The sequence below is a fragment of the Triticum aestivum genome, chromosome 5B, assembly GCF_018294505.1.
Source record: "Triticum aestivum cultivar Chinese Spring chromosome 5B, IWGSC CS RefSeq v2.1, whole genome shotgun sequence".
Taxonomy (NCBI): Eukaryota; Viridiplantae; Streptophyta; class Magnoliopsida; order Poales; family Poaceae; genus Triticum; species Triticum aestivum.
This window is the reverse complement of record NC_057807.1, coordinates 138,936,675-138,945,646: the sequence shown is the minus strand read 5'-3', so window position 1 is coordinate 138,945,646 and position 8,972 is coordinate 138,936,675. Positions and strand designations below refer to the sequence as shown.

Sequence of the window (8,972 nt, the reverse complement as noted above, 5' to 3'; positions counted from 1 at the left end):
TCGGTAAACCCTACCCGCACAATCCTCTATCACACACATTCACCGGCTGTTGCATGCCCGATCACGATGGGCAAGAAGGACGTCGAGAAGACCCGATCGTGGTGGTGGTGGTTGGGGGGGAGGGGGGGGGGGGGTTGGTGTCAGGTTCGCATGGGCCATCCAACTGCCTAAATATCGTCCATATTTGTGTGAATTATGTCCGTATTTGTGTTATATCCATTTCAAATGAGGGCAATTTAGGTGACGGGCACGCCCTGACGTGTCCGTGGATATTCGATGCCGTTCATTTGGTGATCCCCGTTGGAGTTGCCCTTGCACTTCGGATCTGGTGCATCGGATCGTCAGTTTTGTAGGCTAGCCATTACGTCCATAGAGATTGTTTTGTGTACTATACTAGCTAGGCAGTAGCCTTGTGTGTATTAGGTCTCTGTACTGGCGACGGCCAACTAATTCCGTTGGTCGGAGCACTGGAGCTGGTAAGGTAGCTAGAGGTTCGCTGTTACCCATTAGCTGGAACGGCGCGCGTGTGCACCCAACCGAGGTCCGCCACGCAAATCGTCACCGGTTCGGTAGTCGATGACAATCGGACGGCTAGCCGAGCTGCGATATCTACTTGGGACCTCACCGCACTGGCCGAGATGAATGCCGGCGGGCGCACGCTGTGGCCGGGCTTTAAGCCTTTAATAAGCGCACACGGACACAGCCTTTGCCACACACCCATAAGCTGAGCTCCCATTATTCTCACCTGCCGATCGCTATCCATCGCTCTCTCGCCTCGCGACCATCACTCGCGTCATCCTACGTGCGCTAGAGCTAGCTCGATGGCCAGACCAGCGCCGTCGCCGCTGCTCCTGTTGGTCGTGCTGGCCGGCGCGCTGGCCGGCGGAGGCGAGGCGGCGCTGCTGAAGGCGCACTTCTATAGGCCCAGCTGCCCCGCGGCGGAGGCGGTGGTGCGCGACATCGTGCTGGCCCGCGTCGCCGCCGACCCCGCCGCGCTGCCCGCGAGGCTGCTCCGCCTCTTCTTCCACGACTGTTTCGTCAGGGTACGTACGTACGCCACAACCGGTAGCGTTCGCGCATGGTTGACGGACGCCGTGCTGATTCGTGTACGTAGGGGTGCGACGCGTCGCTGCTGATCGACTCGACGGCGGGCAACACCGCGGAGAAGGACGCCGGGCCGAACGGGTCGCTGGGCGGCTTCGACATCATCGACACCGCCAAGGCCGTGCTGGAGGCCGTCTGCCCCGGCGTCGTCTCCTGCGCCGACATCGTCGCGCTCGCTGCAAGGGACGCCATCTCCTTCCAGGTCGGCCAGTCGATCGTGCTTGCACCAGTCAATTAAAGTAGTACTAGTACAATGTATGCATGCATGTACGGCTGATTAACAAAATGGAATATGCAAGAGTTGACGCGCGTGCGCTGCATGCATATGCAGTTCGGTCGTGACCTGTGGGACGTGCAGCTCGGGCGGCGCGACGGCGTGGTGTCGAGCGCGTCGGAGGCGCTGTCCAACATACCCTCGCCGTCGGATAACTTCCCACCCTCGAGGCCAAATTCGCCAGCAAGGGCCTCGACGTCAAGGACCTCGTCATTCTCTCGGGTACGTACATATCAAGTCGACATCGTTAAGTTTATCTTTGCGCGGAGCATCATTAAGTTTAACAAGAGTATATGCTTATATTTTGTACAGTTTTGATAAGTCTCAGTCGACTGAGACTTCGTTATGTCTCAGTTGATGTTATTTTTCTTTGATTTTGCATGAAGATTATAAAAGAAAAAAAATCAGTTTTTCTTTTTTCTTACATACTACATCACTTGACTGGGACTTGGTTAAGTCTTAGTCGACCGAGGCCTAGCCACACCCTATTTTGTAAGGGGTAGTACAATCATATACATATGGCCTGGTCGATAACTGTCCACACAGAATCTCTTCATCGATACTACTCCCTCCGTCCGAAAAGACACATATTTTAGGACGGAGGAAGCAGTACAATTTTAGTACTTTCTCCGTCCCAAAATAAATAAAGTTGTACTAAACTAAAGACATTTATTTTTACTGACGGAGCAGCTTTGACTAGTTTTTGAAGAAATTCTTTTGAGGAGGGCTGGGATATATTTTGCCCCTTAAAATCAGCCCCCCCCCCCCCACCCCCTTTTTTCTTCTTATTTTTGGGCGGAGGGAAAACTACTCATTTACATTATCAACTGACATGTACGTAAGTGTTATTAAATTCATTTCAAAATGACAAGCCATCTATATCACAGTTTTTTTTGAAACTTATATCACAGTTTTTTTTAAAGACAATTGGTCGTTAGCTAAACCAAAAGAAAACTAGTGAATGTACTAATGATCACATGCGCCAAAAAATGGAGCCGTGTGCGCCGCACTGTCAGTATCTAAGACCGTTCTCTTTTATTATTATTAGACGAAAGAAACATAGTATTTTCCCCTAAAAAAAGAAACATAGTATTCGAGCGTTGTCAGAATCTAAGATCGTTCTCTTCTGTTATTATATGAGACGAAAGAGTATTCGAGCGAACGACGTGTTTAGTTACGCTCCGATGTCACATCTGAGGACACTGTTTCTGCGAAAAAAGGGGGGAAAAAAGAGAGAGAGAGAAGGCCACACCGCACAGTCGCTACACCGGGGCGACGGTGACCTCCCGCTGATGGGCACGAGAGAGTGGCCACAGACCACAGTGCACAGTGGCTACACCGGGGCGACGGCGACTGGCCGGCCGGCCGGTAGCCATTGCATGGACATGCATGAGTGACGATGCACCGATGGGTCGACGGCGGACCGGCGGGCACGGGTCCGCCTGTTTGTTGGCGAGTGCGCGCCCGCGTGGCGAGCATGCACGCCGCAATAGACGGTGCACATGCACGCATGTCGGTGGACGTTGGCCAGAGACCAGAGCCAAGTGTAGGTAAGTGGTTAGCGATCGAAAGGGACGGAGCAACCACCGGGTAAGTAGCCATTGCGTGCGTCCATGCATGTGACGACCGTGCCGGTCGATGCATGGTCGAGTCCGCCGGCCATTCATGGCCGCCCGTTGCCGATAAGCTAGGTAGCCAAAAGAAACGCAGCCCAAGGATAGCTGCCATACGGCCCTTTCGAGCTAAAAAATAAGACTAGTTACTAGTAATGTACTCCTATATACCCTTTTTAAAGGAGAAGGCTATCGCCTGACTTTAGATAAAACTAAGTAGGACAAAGCAAGTCATACAAGGTAATATGAACAGCTAACATACCTAGGATTAATTATATCAATGCACTTCCAAAAATCCTAAAAATAGGTCATATCATTCATCAATAATTAACAAACAGCTGACTTCTGGAAGAAGCCTATTTTGAGCCTTACTAAGAAATCTAAAAGGAAACAACAACAACAACAATATGCTTGCATGGCAATAATGCTCATGGTTGTCAGAAAATCCGTTTGTCATGGCCAAGTCAAAAGCAAACTCGATCTAAGTTTTGCCCTTTCCACTAAAAGGCCAGCACTGAGTTGTAATCCATGCATGCATGTGCCCTGCTCAATCAGGCAGCAAAACTAAGTGGGCAGTGTCTCATCGAGGAATTATCACTTGATCTATCTAGTACTACCACGTACTCCCTCTGTTCCTAAATATTTGTCTTTCTAGAGATTTCAATAAGTGACTACATACAGAGCAAAATGAGTGAATCTACACTCTAAAATATGTCTACATACATCCGTATGTTGAGTACATTTAAAATGCCTAGAAAGACAATTATTTCGGAACGGAGGGAGTACCATCTACCAAAGGAGGCGAGATGCATGTCATGCATGCGCGTGAATTAATGCAGCTGGCACAGCTACATGTGATGCACTTGACAGTACTTCTAGTTAGTGCATGCCTTAGTGGTGGTTACCATTAACTACCAACTACCAGCACTCCTAACCAACACCATATCAAATCCAAGCAGCTGTGGCGCAAGAGATTGGATTCTATTTGGCCATTGATATCTATCATTGGTTAAGGGCTTCATCTATGGCGTACAGTTCAGTGAAGTGTAGTCCCAACAAGAGTACACTGCTCCTAATTGATGTAGCGACGTAGTAGTCCCAATTGTGAAATGCCACAAAGTGAGCTGTTTGGACCATATAATAGATTGCACCACCTGAACAGCATGTGCTAGCTAGCGCACAATGGAAAAGAGTGGACCCATGCAAATACTACTTGAGTCAAGAAAGTCCATCATTGTTCTTCTTACTTGGCTAGAGGAATTTGGTGTTTCTAGCGGTTGGTTATGTAACTGGGAAAGATCAACCGGGTTGTTGTTTTGGGGATTGGTGGAGTTGTTTCACGTAGCATTTGCCGGTTAGGAGGGAGAGAGTCTAATAGGGGGAAAGAAGCGGTTGCATGCATGACAAAATATTCTCAAACCTCCCCATGAACAAGAGTTATATTCACTTTCATTGTGAATTTTTGGATGACTCGGTTATTTTCATTGTTTGTCAGACTTTTGGTGTTTGGCTGTGTGCATCTCCGTTGTGCAGAGGCCGGGTGTTACTCGTCATGTTTTGTATCTGCTCGATGCTACATTTGAGTTAATAAAAGCACCCTTTATCGAAAAAATTGTGAAGTTTTGGATGATTGATAGATATCTTTTGAATCAAAAATCATTTTTGATTATTTTATATATTTGAATTCGTAGCGAGAAGATCTTCACAACAAGATCAACCACGTATAGATTTGAACTAGTTTTAATCTTACTATTTCAATCGTACTTAAAATCAATTTCACAAATTTTATTGTTTCACTTGTATTCAAAACAAGTTATAATAAAATTATTGGTTCAAAAGTTTGAAACAAATCAATCAATGTGTGAAATGCACACGAAGAACTGACATCACTTATACTGTACATATCACTTAATCTTTTTTAAATAATCAAATATTATCTCTCAGAAGGGTTCATATCAGTTTCACATATTTGAACTTGAGTGAAATCATTTTTTTAAATGAACAAAATTCATTTTTGTAATTAGTGAAATCAGTTTATTGAAAAGAGTGGAATATTTTTTTTGAAGACTGAAATCTGCTCTTTTTGAATGAGTCAAATTTGGTGTTTGAAATGAGTGAAATTAGTTATTTCAATTAAATTAATTTGCTTTTTAGGTTAGTGGAAGTGGGTTTTAATGTGTGAATCTGTTTTTTAGATGAGTGAAACTATTTTTTTTCAAATGAATGAAATCAATTTTTTTCACTCATTTCAAAAATTGATTCTGGTATTCCAAATTATTTCATTATTTTAAAACTCTAATTTCACTTATTCAAGAACTCCAATTTCACTTATTTTTAGAACCCACCCATTTCAATGACTGAATCCACTTATTTCAAACTCTGATTTCTGTCAATTCAGAAAAATAATTCACTCAGTTCAAAAAACATGTTTCACTCATTTCAAAAAACTGGTTTCACTCATTTAAAGAAAATAAGTCCACACATTTCACTCATTTGAGAAAAACAGATTTCAATCATTTCAAATTAAATTAATTCTCACAATCATCGGCACGACACACTAAAATAAGCAGAGTCACACATTGAAATAGATTGAGTGAAATAAGTGTATTAAACCTTCGAAATTTAAACATGTTTAAAATATATCCAAGATGGGTCTTGTTGAAAAGGTTTTGACGCTACAAGTTCAAGGATATAATTTATTTATAATATCCAAGGAGGAATAAAAGAGATGGTTTGTTGTGTGAGAGAGAAGAGAGTGGGCTGTCATAGTCATGCCATGCATGCATGTGAGGAGAGAGATCGAAGAAGAGATGAGGTGTGTGTGGGGCCTACGTAGATTTGATATAATCATTTGATACAGATGAGTGGGCTGGAATACATGCATATACTAAAGGGGTGCATGAATATCAAAGTGGATGGTTGGTTGATTTTTCACCATTTCGTAGCCCCGCCGTTAAAAACCTCTTTACGTTGGCTAGAGTCAAACTACGACAATTCGATGAACCAATTGTACTGCACACTTGTGAGTGTAAAGAATACACGAATAACACTATATAGAACACCTCCTCGCAAAAAAAAAATGTAATCACCTAAAAAGTGTATGTACTGAATATAGTAAAATTTTACTCGAAAGTGTTCTTCAGCAGTAAAATGCAAGAAAATATTAAGAAAATTTAAAAAATAAAATTAAAAAAATCTGATTTTTTGCGACAAACTTTGTAGAATGTTTCACTTGCATCCAAAGTTTCATGGTGGAATGACATTCATGGAAGTCCAGACACAAAAAAAGAGATGTTCTCCAAAATATTTTCAAAAAACATTTTTAGAGCATTGATTTTGTTTTATTTTAAGTAGGATTGCTTTTCTGTCATGAAACTTTCCACACAGCTGAAACACTCAACAATGTTTGTCACAACAAAAAAAAATCAGATTTTTTGGATTTTGTTTACAATTTTTTGTTTACATTTCACTGTTCACGGAGAAACTGCATGTCTAATTTTTAGTGGCAAAACTCTTTAATTAACTCCTATATATGTTGCCATGCATGCAGGCGCGCACACCATCGGCGTCGGCCACTGCAACCTCTTCGGCAGCCGCCTCTTCAGCTCCACCACCACCGGTGTTGCCCCCGCCACCGACCCGACCCTCAACGCCGCCTACGCCACTCAGCTGCGCGCCGCGTGTGGGTCGCCCTCCAACAACGTCACCGCCGTGCCTATGGACCCCGGCAGCCCTGCCCGGTTCGACTCCCACTACTACGTCAACCTCAAGCTCGGCCGTGGCCTGTTCCGCTCCGACGCCGCACTGCTGCCGACCGCCGCGCCGCCGGCATGATCCACGCGCTGACCAAGGAAGGCTACTTCCTGCAGGAGTTCAAGAACGCCGTGCGCAAGATGGGCCGCGTCGGCGTGCTCACCGGCGGGCAAGGAGAGATCAGGAGAAACTGCAGGGCCGTCAACTCATGAACTGATTCATTGGTACATAACTACATATACGCTGTGATGTTTTGGTGCTAATTAGTTATGATTAGTTTGTTTGTGTTTATATCCTTGGTGTTGACATGAGGGGAGCCGTAATGAATGATCAGGCCGGCATCCTCAAAAAAAAAAAGAATAATCAGGCCGGCTATTGTCGAACACGAAGACTAGGCCGGCTATGGATTATTGGGTTGCATAATTTATTTATTTTTGTGGTTTCGAGTTGCATAATTTGTGGATGAGTTGAAAAGAGAAATGAGATTTTCCTTGGGTGGTTACGTATTTCAAGTAAATAAAGATATCATTTTCTGGCATTCATTTTTTCCAGATCTTATATTGTATCTAATGAACGCTCCGGCCATTCGATTGTTTTCCACAAAGGATGCATTTTTTTCAGAGGAAAACTTCCAATTTATTCTTTAATTGTCAAAGTAGTATAAAGAACATCAAAAGTAACAAAAATTATATTCAGGCCACCGAGCAACAATTACAAGCATTGAAGCGAACCAAAGATGCACTACCGTCATCGCCCCTCCCTCATCGGAGTTGAACAAACCTTGTTATAGTAGATTGTTGGGAAATCGTCGTACTAAGACCTCGTAGGACCAGCACACCGGAACAACAATTGTCTCCGATGATGAGAAGGGTAGATTGGAAGCATCCAACATGTAGACACATGAATGCACATGAACTAAGACAAGATCCAAGTGGATCCAACGAGGACAACCACTAACCGAACCCCGCGAGATCCGTCAGAGACACAACTTCACACGTCTTCCGACAATGCTAGACGCATCGCCGGGATAAGAGCTAGGCTAGAAGAACCTTATTCCACCTTCAGGGAACATACCGCCTTGTCTTCCAAAATAGGACACAAACTGTAACTAAACTCGGGAAAAACACCTACACACGGAGATCTCCCACCGACAAAGGCCGGGACCCATCACACCTCCATGGCCCTAAAGAAACGGCAGGCGAAGGACGATCATCGGCGGCGCTGATGGGAGGCAGGGAACCCTAGTGCCTGCTGATGGTTTGCAAGACACGCAAGGTAGTGTACCACTTTCTATGTAAGCATCCCAAATAGTTATCATCTCAACGAAGAGCGGAAGAGAGTATTTGTGAGTAACATTTTTGTCACACACAAGTTGTCCCAGCTCTTACTGTTGGAAATATTGTATTATTGTATCTTCATGTTTATAATTAAGAGTTTATATTCTATGTTATAACTGCTATCATCATGGAATGTGCGATTCAGTGAAAAAATCATAAGCATGTGTGAAATAATAAACGGTAAAATATGATTCATAATCTCACCTCTAAGACTAGGGTCAAGTGTTGTTGGTGATCATGTTTTCCGGATCTTAGGACATCGTTAAGTTTAACGATAGTCCAAAAACAACTTTGAGAATATAACTTTAGATGAACAATCGTATTAAATCGACTCAAACTTATTAGCTATACTTGAACGAGAGACCATCCAGATTATAGGTTACTAAAAGAGGCATGCCTCTTTTATCAGTAATAATCTATAAATATTCGTAAAAATTAACAAAAAATTTATAAGAAATGTGTTATAAATTCCTCACCAACAATCTTTATAGTTTATCAAACCGAGCTATGGTGAATTTACTTCTACATTGCAGACTTTTGCTTTATATGCATGACATTCCAAACCATTTTTCAGATTTTTTTTCCGTTAACTATGCTATGTTGATTGGCCATTCATAAATTATTTTCATAGCCCGACAACCGCTCATATCCATCTTGCCCCACATATTACCGCTGTTCTTTTGTTTTGATATAAAGTCGAACTTCGGGAAGAGAGGAACCACAAGCTGTTACATTTATGGTATACTAGATGACCCGTTGCGCCAATGGCGCAAGGGACGAGAGCAAGGTAAGTACTGCTAGAGTGTGTATAAAAATATTCATGCATATATTGAGTGTACGTGTGATTGTCCTTGTGTAATACATTTTTTGCTACATTCTCAGTTATTTCTC

At 43.5% G+C, this 8,972-nt stretch overlaps 1 pseudogene; it reads left to right on the top strand.

The window, feature by feature from the left end:
* The first annotated feature begins 682 nt into the window (after positions 1-682).
* Positions 683-7,282, top strand: LOC123110840 (peroxidase 24-like; annotated as a pseudogene).
* The last annotated feature ends 1,690 nt before the right edge of the window (positions 7,283-8,972 follow it).